General features: G+C 33.6%; 1 protein-coding gene across 2 annotated transcripts in view; it reads left to right on the top strand.

The window, feature by feature from the left end:
- LOC123531845 (5-hydroxytryptamine receptor 1D-like) overlaps positions 1 to 14449 on the top strand; it is a 241177-nt gene that overhangs the window by 63489 nt on the left and 163239 nt on the right. The window contains exons 1-2 of one of the 2 annotated variants that reach the window (XM_053517048.1): positions 1499 to 1726; positions 6945 to 7151. The gene's annotated coding sequence lies outside the window, so the exon portion shown is untranslated. Of the gene's footprint in view, positions 1 to 1498; positions 1727 to 6944; positions 7152 to 14449 lie in introns of those variants that run through there. The other variant, XM_053517050.1, reaches the window with a different exon arrangement.

The raw sequence follows: 14449 nt of genomic DNA, 5'->3' as shown, positions 1-14449 counted from the left end.
ATACGATCTATAACAAGATTCTTTGGAATAATGGAATGCAGCCAAGCAACGTAAAAGCAGACTCAGTTTGACTGAGTCTGTTTATGATAGAAATGACATGTGTAACACCTCTTACACCCTTAGCAAAAATCATCAGATTATACTGAGCAATATAGTATATCACATAAATTGAAAAATTGAATAAAAATATGGTCACACACACACACACACACACACACACACACACACACACACACGTATATATACATAAATATTAAATACTAGAACAGCGAAGTTATTCATAATAAAAAGAGTAAATGCGTTATATGTCATACCGTTACAGCCACATTCTATTCCCCTTGACTTTACTGTGATATGAAGATAGCGTTTCCAGTAAGCGATGAATGCCAATAAAACAATTAAATCTGGATTTTTGGCTTTTATCTAAGATTGTACATGTATAGTATTTATCTGAATTTAGAGAAATGTGTGCCACTCCTACCAGTCAAAATTAATACTTCATATACAAAACGTTCATGGGTAAGGGAATGTCAGATGTTGTTATATAATACCGTCTGGTTTTTAATCATTGCATCAGTATTTTTGATAAAGGAAGCACTGTGTTTGCATCCTTATTAAGTAACTTTCTAACTCAGACGTTCAAACAAAATGAACTGCGATGATAAAAACAGCTGTATCTCTAAATCGTATCAGTCACTGCATATATTTATTGAATTCATCTAAATGTTTTCTGTTTGAACATGTATCTTTCTTCGAGACCACATTGTCGTGAACTATTAATTCAATGTCTTTGAAAACGCACCGGAAAGGAAATGTATATTTTGCTTTGAAATTTAATATATTAGTAACTGCTTTTTTCTTCAGTACTAAATTACGCAAAATTAACAAATTGATCCATTAATGACGTATTTTCTATCAGATAGATGTAGACCTCTTAATGGGCATCTTTCACGTTAAGTTCTAGCTGCTTCAACATCTCTTCATTAATTATCTCTAGAATTAACAATTGAAAATCAATGTTATGACAGTCGGCGATTTCCGTGCCATTACGTATCATCATAGGCTATTTCGACATCCTTTATCTATAACACACCATTGCTTTTCCATCACAACCGGAGAATGCCGAAATCTCATAGTATTACGGAATATATGAACGGAATTTTTGAACGGAAAATGCCGATTGCCTTAAATGACAAGAACAAAGTCACTATAGTCACAGACAAAGTGCATAAAAGCGTTTCTGACGCAAAGGTCTCTAAGATGTAACACTTTTTCTTCTCTTAATTTTCAAAGCTATAGAAAACTCTACCTCTGGCATATATCTGGCGGTATGATGAAAGGAATAATCAAATAAAGAGGCTGATTACAAAGACGATTTATAATTAATGTTCTCCGGGGACAAAGGTTCCAATAAGCAACGCGTGAATAAGTTGCGGAATAGTTATAGAAGAGATACTGCAGCTGTCTGCGTGACTTCGTAATAACATAGCGGCTGCACTAGATTGTCGTACATTTCTATAAAGAAATAGATTTTTTCATAGCGATTTATTGTTTTGGGCCAATAATGCTATGTGATGGATTTTGTAGTCAGTGATTCTAGTTATTTTGTCAGGAAACTATTAGTTTTATTTTTTATTCGTTTTTTGGATTTTCTTTGAGGTTGGTTTCATTCAAGAAGGATAAGTACGTATTTGTTGATGTTTAAGCACAGGATTTCGATATTTAGGTAGGCATAATATTGAGTAATTTATGGTTTTAATTATCTAAAACATATTAAAGAGACTTGACTCCAGATTTTGGCTAAAATGATCTTTCTTTAAAACTGAAGTTTTGCCATATTACACGTATGAACATTAGAACATCAGTTTTTGTTTGTAAACCATCTAAAACAATCAAGACAAAGAAACATGTTCGAGCCGGGAATCGAACCCGGGACGCCTGGGAAATAAAAACTTTCCTACATAAGTGGCCAGTACACAACGGAGTAACTTGTACTTATCGACGGTTAAATATAAAGATATATAATAATTAAGGGAGTTTGCCTCTGGTACCCCGTTATAAACGCTTTTTTAAATTTTGAATGTAAAAATAATTAAAAAGCCACTTATTCCTATGTATTTCCGTAACATGTAATCTGCCAGTAACAAAATTTCAAAGCCTTCAAAGTATAACAATAATTTTCTGAAATACATAAGTTTTCTCTTTTCTGTTGACGGACGATCTCGACGTCAGTGCCTTTAAATATGTTCAAAATGATAATAACACGATACTTTGATATTAGGTACAGTAAGCTCAAGAACAAATAAACGATTAAGAGTGTAGTATGTTTCTTGGGGTTTTGTTTTTTTTCATTGTCATGTTGACAAAATTTAAATGTCGTATTTAGATAAAAATGTATTACACAGAAACAACAAGCGTCGATAAAAACCGTTTTGATATCCATAAATTCATCGGGAAAAAAATAAGAAAATATAAGACACATTGCATCTGAATAAATAGTTTTGTTAAGGTTTTTAGTAATTAAAGTACATGTCCTTTCTTGCAGATAATATTCATCATACCCGCGTCAGTTCCTCATTTTTCGACGAAATAACAATTATTTTATTCTTAATGCCTGTATTTAGGCTATACTAGGTTTACTACAATATATGACAATTTTAATGGAATTAATCTAAAAAAAAGAATGTCATTTTATCAAACATTGTTCAAGCTATTAATATATCATGAAAATAGCCCTTGGCATAAACTTTTTACTTCATTCTTACAAGATATCACTTTGAAATTAAACAAAAATGTTAAGAAAAGAAGATGAATTCTGCATTCATGCAGAGTTTTCGAAAATATTTACAACCGACCTTCATCGTTATTTTTACTTAGCAATGTACGATAAAATATAATTTAAGTATTTCGAAGCATTCTTCGCCCTTTAAGATATGAAACTTCAAAGCTTCTTTACAATTGCTCACTTAACAATTGTAGATCAAAATGAAATTCTCTCATTTTGCAGTCTAAGTAAATTCCGAGTACAACTAACAAAGGACGTTCCTTAAGATCACTAGCATTTTATATATCTAACACTATTCTCCCTGTAGAACAACAAATGCTTTCTTATTGATCTAAGAAATGTGACTGGTTGACTTGGAACTAAGACCTGAAAGTTTGTTATGTAAGAATACATTTTCATTCTCGGTCAATAAATGTTAAGTTTTCAATTAAATAAAATATGGAAGTAAACCGAACATTTCATAAAAAGTAGCGAATGTATGGTTAATATGTGTATTCAGGAATAACCTACTGATTAAACAAACCCTTCAGCCTTGTATTTAAGAATGTTAAATATGATTTATTCTTTTAAAATAAGACAAATAGTGCGTACGTGCTGTATGCACTTTTAACAATTCACCGCGTTTTATACCAAAGACGTGGAAAATTATACCAGTAGCTCCCTTGCTAGGCGCCCAGCAATAAAAGGGAAACTGGCTTCTCTTCTCTCATACTCCCGTGGCGATGGATTCCATCAGGAATGCGGTGTCGAAAGTGATTAATATAATTTGTAGATCGACCTAAAACAAATAAATATAAGCTAAATTCATTCATTTTTTTTTAAATATTAAGCTTTATCAATTTTTAGACATGTTTCTAGTAGAGTTCAGGGAAAGTTTACATAGTAGGAATATAATAGTTAATTAAGATGATTACAATTGTAAGACATTCTTAATCCCTCTAGAGAAAATCTGTATGGTAGTTTATGAACAATTTGCAGGAGTACCATGCGGTTATATACTACAAACATAGTAAATTATGTATAAATATCATAAGTGGCACTTGCAAACGTATTGTTCCCACTTTCACCAGAAATAAACGCGTTGCAATGACCGTTGTGTTTACGTGTATCAGTCCCTTATATTTTGCGTGTGCTGACATTTCCATTTTCCCTAAGACTCCTTTGTGTAAGCACGTCGACTTAATATTTGCTGGAGATTGTGAGTTGATATGAGAAAATATTAGGATCATAAGTGCGTAGCTTTCTGCTCCACTAAATTTACACATTTGCTAAACTTGCATACAGATTGTTATTTAAAGTAATTAATGAATAGGTTTATTCGATAAGTACATAGTCATGAATACTGACAAGCAAAATTCCAAACAGAACCTAGCTAGTGAGACTTCGAAAAAACAAGAATATTACTAATGTCTACTGAATTCTACCGACGCGAAAGTTACCGAACCTACAGCTTTTAAGAAATAATTACCAGGTCGACAAGCGACAAGATTGCCGGCCGAGGTCATGTAAAAATACTGCCATTAATACTGGATAATTGCCTTTAAATGATAATTATCTCTGTTTGAGTGGATGTGCATTGATTATTGGAAGAAAACAACTTGCTAAATCTATAACATTATAGAGTGTTTTATTTGCTTGCGTTTCTCGTGTCAGTTTCAATTTTAGAAAACGTCACACCTTGCATAGTTTAAAGTCACATCAACAAAGTAAAGGCCATACAGCGATTTTTTTAACCTTTCTTGATGATAGAAGAATATCTTAGGTGTTTCTTCGGGCCTTGTTTCAGGCTCTGGTGGACACCTGGGTGGTACCACTGACTTTCTGTAATCAAACGTCTTCTGAAATTACATAAAGTAATCAACAACCAAGCGAGATTTAGAACCCATATCGATGAGGGGCAAGTAATTCCAAGTCAGAGACCTTAACCACTCGACCAATGAGGAACTTGTCAAGCCTTGGATCGAAGGACAAGATGTTGATAGTGTTCACAATCACTTCAAAATTACATGTTTGTATATGATTGATATTTAACTCTCACTTTGTCCGGCCCTTTCCCTAAGCGTCGATACATATTTGGCTAAACACTGTCAAGGCGGGTGACCCTAGTGGTGCCAAACTCGAAGCATTTGATTTTAAACGTATATGTGTACTATCGTTGTGAAAAGACGACCGGTGTAGCAAAATGATCTCTGTGCACAAGTACAAAGTCGAAACCTACAAATAAATTACCAATTATATTTCAGGATAGAAAATAGTGTAAACCTGAGAACAATGCAACCATCATACAACAGTTCAAAGGGTGTCAAGTATCTGCAGAGGTGATCAAATTTCAAGGAGCTTCGGTCATTTAGTTGTGTATTATATAACACCTTAAAACAGTATATGTAATTATATGAATGTAATTCATTCGTAAATTAAAAACAGATGTTTTATGAATTTTGTTAAGGGTTCAATGTCGTTTTCAGATTGTCCGTGTTCAAATGAGATTACACAATTCAGGCTGATCGTACATATATTATTATAACAATAAGTAAGTCCTATTGTATACGCTTGTTTGATCGACTTGCTCTCCATGCTTTTGGGTACTAAGCGTTCGGTCCCTAAAGAGAAACGTGCATTTCGATGTGCCGATTACATGGATGTGATGACCTGCCGTTGTAAACATATATTCATTAAAATGTCTGTCTTACTTTTACACATATAGACATATAATGTACACGCTTATTTACCTCAGTCACATAATGTGTACTCTTATTGTTCTTAAAGAATTAATCGCCATGCGCATGTTGTAATAATATGTATTTTAAATTGTATACTTCGTCTATGTACTTGGAAAAAAAACTGAATAAGAAATAAATGTAATGGTTTAAAGTATTATGTGCTTGTTGGATGGCTTAGTGGATAACAGATATAACTATCTGCCATCTTTTCTTTCGAACCTCGGGCAATAGTTTCGGCTATTGACTTGACTGGCAAGCCATTCGAAATGTGTGTTTTTTGTTTGTGTTTTTTTTTTTTGCATGACGTAAGACATAAATTCTAAAATGAAATATTTTATATCCGGTTGTGTCAGCTTGATGTGAAAGGAATGGACTGCAGTTTACCTGTCAATTTTCATAAAAAATTATGATGCAATTTCGTATTGCTTAAAATTGGTAGTTATACTGTTAGTAAGAATGCATCTTAAACGAAATTTAATATTTAGCTCGTATTTAAATATTTTAAAAACGGGACTGCCAAAAAGAAACGCCCTATTTCGCAACATCGTACAACAGATTTTATCTACATCACGTTTACACATTTCAAACAAGTTCTTCGATCAGAAATTCCACTTATGTGTCCTATACACCTCGATGTGCATTAAAAGTAAAACAGTACTTCATTATACCATTCCATTGTCACGACAGCTTATTTTACTTTTAAATGAACTAAAATCATTTTCCAGTTTCTATTTCCTCCCTAATGTCCTTAAAATGTAATAACTGTCACTTGCAATGCCGGTTTAATCATTATACATAAAGTAGTTCTTTAAGAATAATTTGTCTTTCTTCAGTATTTTGTGTTGTTTATTTTGTTTGTATAAATACAATGTACATACGATATTGTATTTAATATTATTAGGAATATTATGAAATGGTCGTGCCAGCCCTAAACATTAAATCCTTAGTGAACAAAAAATGTAAATTTCGATTAGTCTCATATTTTAAATTCACAAATTCATGAGTCCATGAAATAACATTTTGATCCACACCGCAGGATTTCATGCTAAAGAAAGTATGCGGTTTTACAGTATTGCAGTTTATCCCAAAATATCTATATATCAGTTCAGTTCTGCGTTAATACAACACAACATAACTAACTGACTCTTATATTTCCTCCGAGTATAATTCATCGGGCTAAATGTTTCATTTTTCTCCGAATAAATAGACAACCCTTTATTAATGAAATCATTTCAGAATGCCTGTAGCCTATCTAAATGTTAAATTTTCTATCATTTCAAAATTGTTTCCTGAGTTAATAAAAGACAACATGCCCAAAAGAGCCCTCTCAGGGTAATTACTAAATATAGTGGTATCCATTCCGTTAATACGTTTCCGTCCTTATTTCTCTAGCCAGAAAGATTCTTGTTATTTTTAATAATGTATGTATCCCATTTCAGCTATGGTCCTTGGGGGAATATAGTGATCGACATGAAACACAATATCAGAGGCTTGATTGAGTTTGGTAATTGATTACTTCGTGGACGCCATGCTTCATCAGGATCAATCTGGGTGATACAGACGCTTATACGGCTCGTAGAATATCTACACGCCATAAAATTGATATTTGGGTCTGGCATCAGACTTCTCAAAAGTAAAAAATCTTGGTAAGATTTGTTAACTTTATTATCCCCCACCGAAGGCGTAGTGATATAGTTTTGGCGTTGTCCGTCCGTCCGTCCGTCCGGAGTCATATCTCAGAAGTGGTTTGGAATATTTAAATAAAATTTCATACACATGTTCACCACTATAGGGAAAATAATGCACGTCGAGTTTCAGTCAGATTTCCCAAGTAACACTAGTGTTATGGTCTTTAGTAGTTTCTAGTGTTAACTATATAGGATACTATAAATATGGCAATTTCTGCTTCATAACTTGTGACATATTTGACCTAGAACTATGAAACTTACAAAGAATTTAGATCACCATAATGTGGTAGTGCACATATAATTTCATCAGGATCTATTCGGTAACTTCTGAGTTATTGCCCTTTAGTTGTTTAAAAATCCACACATTTGTACATAACAAACTAACCAGTTGGTAGAATTATATTAAACTTCTTTCATTTTTGTCCTTGAACATTTATTATCAACATGTGAAGTTATGTACCCACACCCGGTCACTCCCACAACCCTGGTCACACCCCTTCCCCCACCCCACCCCACCTCACATTTTTTCTCTTTTTTTAAACCTTAAGCTTTCATGAATATTTATCAACATGCACAGTTGTACTATCCCCCCACCACCTCGCTCCTCCACCCAGTCACCCCCACCAACCCGATCATGCACCCCCAACAACATTTTTTCCCCATTTTTTATTTTCCATCAATATCTATTATCAACATGTGAAGTTTCGTACCCAAAAAAAATATTTTTAAGTTCAAGTGTAATGAAATTATTTGCTTCTCAGTAACATCCTTAACTTTTTGCCGGATATATTTCTTTGCCATTCCTCGCCATAAACCAAGTAGGCGGGGAGGATACCAATTCATCGGATTTGCTTGTTTGTTTTGAAGAATTGCCTGTAGTATTCAATAATGATTAATCAAATATTTATGCCTCGTACAACATGTTTATTACAGTTAAATCAGTGTTTAAAATGATTCGGCCACTGAAATGGCCACTGAAATAGAAACATTTAGCTTATTTACAGAGACAAATTATACAACTTAAAATTCGCAATGCACTACGAGGAGACCTTGACACAACAAGAACAAAACTTGGCACTTTTATCCTAGGGATATCTATCGCGTATCAATTTTTGTTCTTGTTGTGTCAAGGTCTCCTCGTAGTGCATTGCGAATTTCAATTTGTATAACTTGTGATTAAATTGTTCGACTATAACGCCAGCGACCCGGGTTAGATTCCTAGTCGCGGTTGATATCCCGGCTAGTGTAAGTTTTTATCAAAGCAGAGTCGGCCTAGATAGGAAGCTAGGGAGGTAAATATGACAACTGCCATTGCATTGACTTGAAATAAGTTGTGCCATTCATTCCAGGGCGGGACTATTCGTGGACTAAACTCTACTAAGGCTAAACAAATTTTAACTTCTGAAACCGACTGTTTCTTAACAAATGACTATTACTAAATAACATTTAATTGTGAATACAGCTAATACTTTAAATTTAGCAAAATTGAATACAGTTGATGAGATTTTCTAAGTTAACAGTATCACGGTGTATGATCATTACCAAATTTGCCGGAAGTTTACGAAATTTAACGGACAAAGCACCTAAATTAGAGTATTGTTTTCGGAGAAATAGAAAGGAAGATTTTAAGTCTTCAATTTGTGTTCTTGAGTAATAACGCATTAAAGCAATGTTTTTCTATCTAAGGTATTTCACGGAGATTTACATTGATTTATTTAGCTAGTACATCCTTTATTTCCCCTTCGTAATGCCAGTGATTTTGAAGCTTTTGCGATTTTTCTGATGCCTCAGTTTGCAGAAAGCCTTTGTTTACCAAATAGGATAAGATTTGTAACACTTAATGACCAGATTTAGGAGGTCAGCTGTGATTATGGGATAGCATTATAAGTGAATGTACATATATGCATGCAGAGAAAGGCTACATCCCATCTTATATTTTCTATACGACGATATATTTTTTATTATGCATACCAAGTTGTCGGAATATGCACCCAATTTTGTTCATTTTTTATCCTTGTGGTGTCTAGTAAGCTAGGAATCGTGAAACACGATACCATTCCACATTTTTGGTAACATAATCTTATACAGACTTTCAAAAATGAGTCATTCCTTAATGCAAAAGGCCTAAAGAAATAATGCTAAAGGTAGTTCTAACTCCATCTTCAAACATTTTTGTATAATCACACTGTCATACTTAACTTAGCAAAAATAAGCGAAAATGAGGGTGTATTGCCTCTGCAGAGTATATTATTCATATATTTATTGAGATACTGGAATATCTTTAGTTTAGTTGGTTTACTTATAGAGATTCACAGGCTATTGTCTTTTGATATCAATGTTATACGGTCGAGGTTGATATGGGCTGGAAAGTGTGAGGTTCACCAAACCCCTTCCGCCTATATCTGCCAATTTTGATAACATTGCTATCCAAAGACAGTTGTCTGTTATTCTGTTTATCATGAAACTCATATAACCTGCCTAGAACAACATGTGTCCTAATCTTTTATTTTGTAAAAAATGACTTCTTAAGCAAACAATAAATAAATTCATATTTTACGGATTTGAAAATTCATTCGCTCCTGAAACATCTGAACGAAACAATACGTCAGCCGTATTGAATTCAAATAAGACCATGTTTATTGACTTCTGATATTCTTATAAAAACACTTACAATAAAATAAACTCTTACCTCATGATGTACGTTACACAATGACGTCATTAAGTAATATTGTCTGTGCGATGATATAGGCATAGTTAAGAAAATCACTAAAGTTGAGATTACAAAATCTGTTTAGAAAAATGTCGTGCAACATTAAAACTGGACTCTGTAATAAAATTCTGTCGTGAAGGAAACTGACGTAACAACTAGTCCGTCAATATGGGTGGAGCTTCATTTTGATATCAGGCCCCATGTTCACAAAACATTTTTCGGACTCAGCTGAGTTTGAGATTGAAATTTTGATTGCAGATTTTACTATAACTTCAAGAATAAATTCCAATTGAAACTTACCAAGAAGATTGGATAGTCACTTGAAAATAGTAATTAATTTAACATTTATTTTTAAACATGCACTTTTGATATAAATGACAAATAAAGTTTCACTATCAAACTCAACTGAGACTGAAATTGTTTTGTGAACACGGGGCCAGGTCAATGACCTGATATAAAAAAAAATATCAGACAAGTGATATCAGGCACTTTGCACAGTAGCTGCATGATAAAATGCTACAATTGTTGTCTGTCATTCATAATTATTGCTTTTCACATTATAGTACATTTTATAGTTTGTGTGAGCTGTAAATACATGAGACTAATCCATTTTACGAAATAACATCACATTTGTAAGTTTCTGTATAAATGTCAGTTGTATGTGATCAATTTGTCAGTTAATCTATCAGAAACTCAGTATGCAAGCGTCGCACGATTCTCTTTTCAATCAGCTTTTAACCGGAAACTACTGAGTCTGGTTGTGTGTGTGTATATACATGTATACAGACAGCCCTGTGTTTAGAGGCAACACGTGAATAATGGCCATCTGCCTCTAAGACGTTTACTTAGATATCTAATGTTAACACCTAGTGTGAATTTTAACTACGAGCTATAAGGCATACTGACACTAAATAGGAAAATGGCTCGAAAAAAAGGTAGTCGCATAATGGCGGATTCAAACTCAGTTTTTTTTTGCTCTGTAGAGCTATTTTCCTTATTTTCTTTGCATGTGTTTTGCTGAAATCTCATGACAGATCTATGCTTTATATTTTGGAAGCATTTTCATAACGAAATGATAGCTTGACAGAAATTGTCATCGAATCATAGTTCATACACCACCACTACAATTTGGGATCTCATTTTTAACTGATTTTGCAGTTTGTGTGTTTGACTGAAAATATTTTTCTTGCATCAAACCCCCAGTTGTCTTTCGATTTTTATTCAGCACTGACAATATTTTTCAAGAAAATGTAAGTTACAGACACTTAAAATGGGTCCTGATGTGAGTTTCAAAGTTAGGAGTTTAAAGACAGCATTGCATTGCCTTTTCATACGTGACAATACAAAGTAAAGACATGTTTTAATGAGGCTTACAATTACAAAACATTAGCACAGCTTGTTTAACTGCCTGAAAAGATATAAATCCGCCTACTAGTGAAAATAAAATTGAGCAACAAGCCTAGATACAATATTTTGTCAGCATGGAGTACAATTATCTCTTTTCAAAATGTAATATAAAACGCATTTCTATCATATTATGACAGAAGTAGAACACCCAATACTTAAAAAGTAGTACAGTGTAAGAATAGATAGTTACTGAGGTTTTAATTCTTATACTTTAAGATTATACAAAACCGTTGTGATAAATGTAGGTTATTTTCATATTGTATCCAAAATAAAATGTACTACTGTAAAATCGTGTACGTACATGGCCTTGAAATGTCACAGCTTTGGTCAAAATGGCTAGTTCGTGGAGATAAGAATTCGTTGATTACAGCTTTTGAATATAAATAGAATTTAATTTGTTCATTACAGTTTAATGTCGTGGTTCACAATGGTTACCATGGAAGCTATAAAAACTAGTATCCGAAGAATATTTATATAGCGTGCCTGATAAAAGACATGTCTATAAAAATCTCATATTTCTAGTCTTGACTTTACAGTTTTACTTTCTATTGTTAAAACTGTTTTACATCCAGGAGGAAGTTAGCAAACATATTGTAGTTCTTGCAAATGTATGGTATCATGTTTTTCCATCGGTTTTTCGACCAGATATGTACGCGACCGCTTGAAAGTACGCATTCAAAAATTTCAAAATGTCTCATGCTACTGTAAATTTAAAGCAAAAAGTCGAAAACTTGAAGTTTTTGACACGACATTTGTCGACATTTCTACCAAACATTTAGCACGAAAAGTAGAAAAAATGTTATGTCTAACTTCCCGCAGTTAAAGTTGAAAAATTGAAATTCATGACGCGACACTTGTCGTAGAAACGCCAACTTGTGGACTAAACTTGTTGGGAGAAAGTAGAAATTTGTAAGTCTAAACTTCTGCTTTTCATGTCAGATCTTGCTTGCGCGACGAAGAGAAATTATACTTGTTACGGTAGGATAAAATTTAGAAATTTAACAGTTTCACGTAATTACAGGTACAGTGGCAGTGGGTAAAGGAGACAATGATGTACGTAATATGCAAGTACTGTATTGTCAAAATCGAAAAAAAAATGTTGTTTTTGAGTCGGCTAAACGCTGTCAAGCGTTTGACGAGTCCTTGCTATCGCACGATTTCTCATTCTTAAATGGCCTCACAACACAGCGAAGTGATGTAGTTCCATTCGATTGTCTCTAATTTCAAAGAGTTCATTGATCGAATGAAGTTCATTTATGTCAATCCTATTTGCTATGACCAATATACGATGTAATCTGTCATATTTATGACTTGTAATTGTGCAATACTCGAATAAAGCCACGTATTTTCTTCCGCGGTAACTCATTAAGCATAAACACGCATAACGATTCTGCGGGATTTGGTAATACATTTGCGCATATGTTTATGGTGACGAATTTTATGCCCTTTTGTCACAAAACAGCAAATATGATGTTCACAAATTCAAATAAAAACTGCATATTATCTTATTAGCCAAATTATCCATTTGTTACCCTGTCCGTTTCAAAAAATAATCTTTAAAATAATTGCGCAAATAACAAATTTATTGTTCTGTGCATTTTATGAATTGAGCAGACTTACAAAGCTGGCGTAAGATCCAGCAAAGACAAAATATAGTTTCAGAACATACTGCTAGTATTTTATTGAGTGGGTACCTCTGAAAGCATTGGAATGTCTCTTATCAAAGAGTTTACCACATCGATGAAATTAAATTATGACAGCTTCATTTTAAATGACCCGAATGAGATATGTGCAGTACGTTAATTCTTCCGCGAGACTTCGCGGATGAATCCTAACTACATTCTGGACACTTCTCGGCGAACACGCGTGACCTGCATATAACAATGCTTCTACGACTTTGCGTGGGTTGAATTTTGTAGTCAGTAAACGGATAAATTATCGGAAGAAGAAGCTCTTACTGGTTTGTTTAGTTACTACTGATATTAAAAATGATATTAATTCTTATTTTTCGAGAAATAAACAAATCGGCGAAACATTAAATTGTATTTTCTTGTAGTTTTTGAAATCGAAAGTAGATCGTCTATGTTAGAGTGCTTTGACGAAACGAAACAATTTTTTTTATGAAATGAATTAAATAATTTCACCGTAAACTTCAATGTCAGATACTGCCAATTGCTGCTAAACTGTCTTCATATCATCAAAATTTCTAAAACATATTGTTGAAACTGGAGATTTTGGCAGTATAAAAGAAAGTGTATATCATATCCGGATATAATATTTTGGGTAAATATCGAGCTGTGTTATGAAATTTAAACATTAAAGTAACAGACATGATAGATATTATTGTAACCGAAATGATTCTAGAATTTATTTTTATAATACACATGTACATACATAGAATCAATATCAGACTTATATTCTAGTGCTGAGGCATGACCTGAAAGTAAAAATATGAAGTGACAGTCATTCATACTTTGAATATTGTAATACTAAAAAGAATCTAGGTAATATTTAGAAATTGAAACATAAAATTTTCAGTTAGAAATCGCACCAAAGGCTGTATCAAGGGTCTACATTTTCAAAATTTCCTTGTGGTGATACCCCAAACCCTACTTGCAGGAGGGGGTATCCTCCCACAGCCTCCCCCCATATTGCCACTTTACAGTTTGATACATTTGCCCTTTTACCACCTGCCACAATGCCCATTTCAAAATCTGACTGCAGTTCAAAGCGGAAAGGAACACCCCTTCCAACACCCAACCTGCTACCGACCACGTAAAAATGGCTCAAACATTTTTTCAGCCCAGTCTGGGCCTGTCTGTCTACATGAATCAAAACGGATAATTGAAAGTACATAGACTTGGGGACTACTGACATGGTTTTGAAGGGGTTAACAGGTCTGAAATAGAATAAATGATGGTTTTAACTAAAAAAGAACTGCATTTATTAATACTGGTTATCTTTTCCGAAATTGGAAGCTAGTCCCAGCAACTTCTCTTAGTTTCGAATGCGCAATTTTCCTGTCAGTGTAAACATTCATGACACTATATATTGACACTCAGCAACATTTACATATCTTTAAACGCAAAAGTAAGTATACTTTAAATTCACATCCCTTATAATATGATTGAACAATACC

The sequence above is a fragment of the Mercenaria mercenaria genome, chromosome 11, assembly GCF_021730395.1.
Source record: "Mercenaria mercenaria strain notata chromosome 11, MADL_Memer_1, whole genome shotgun sequence".
Taxonomy (NCBI): Eukaryota; Metazoa; Mollusca; class Bivalvia; order Venerida; family Veneridae; genus Mercenaria; species Mercenaria mercenaria.
The sequence above is the reverse complement of the archived record's forward strand: the minus strand, read 5'-3'. Positions and strand labels throughout refer to the sequence as shown.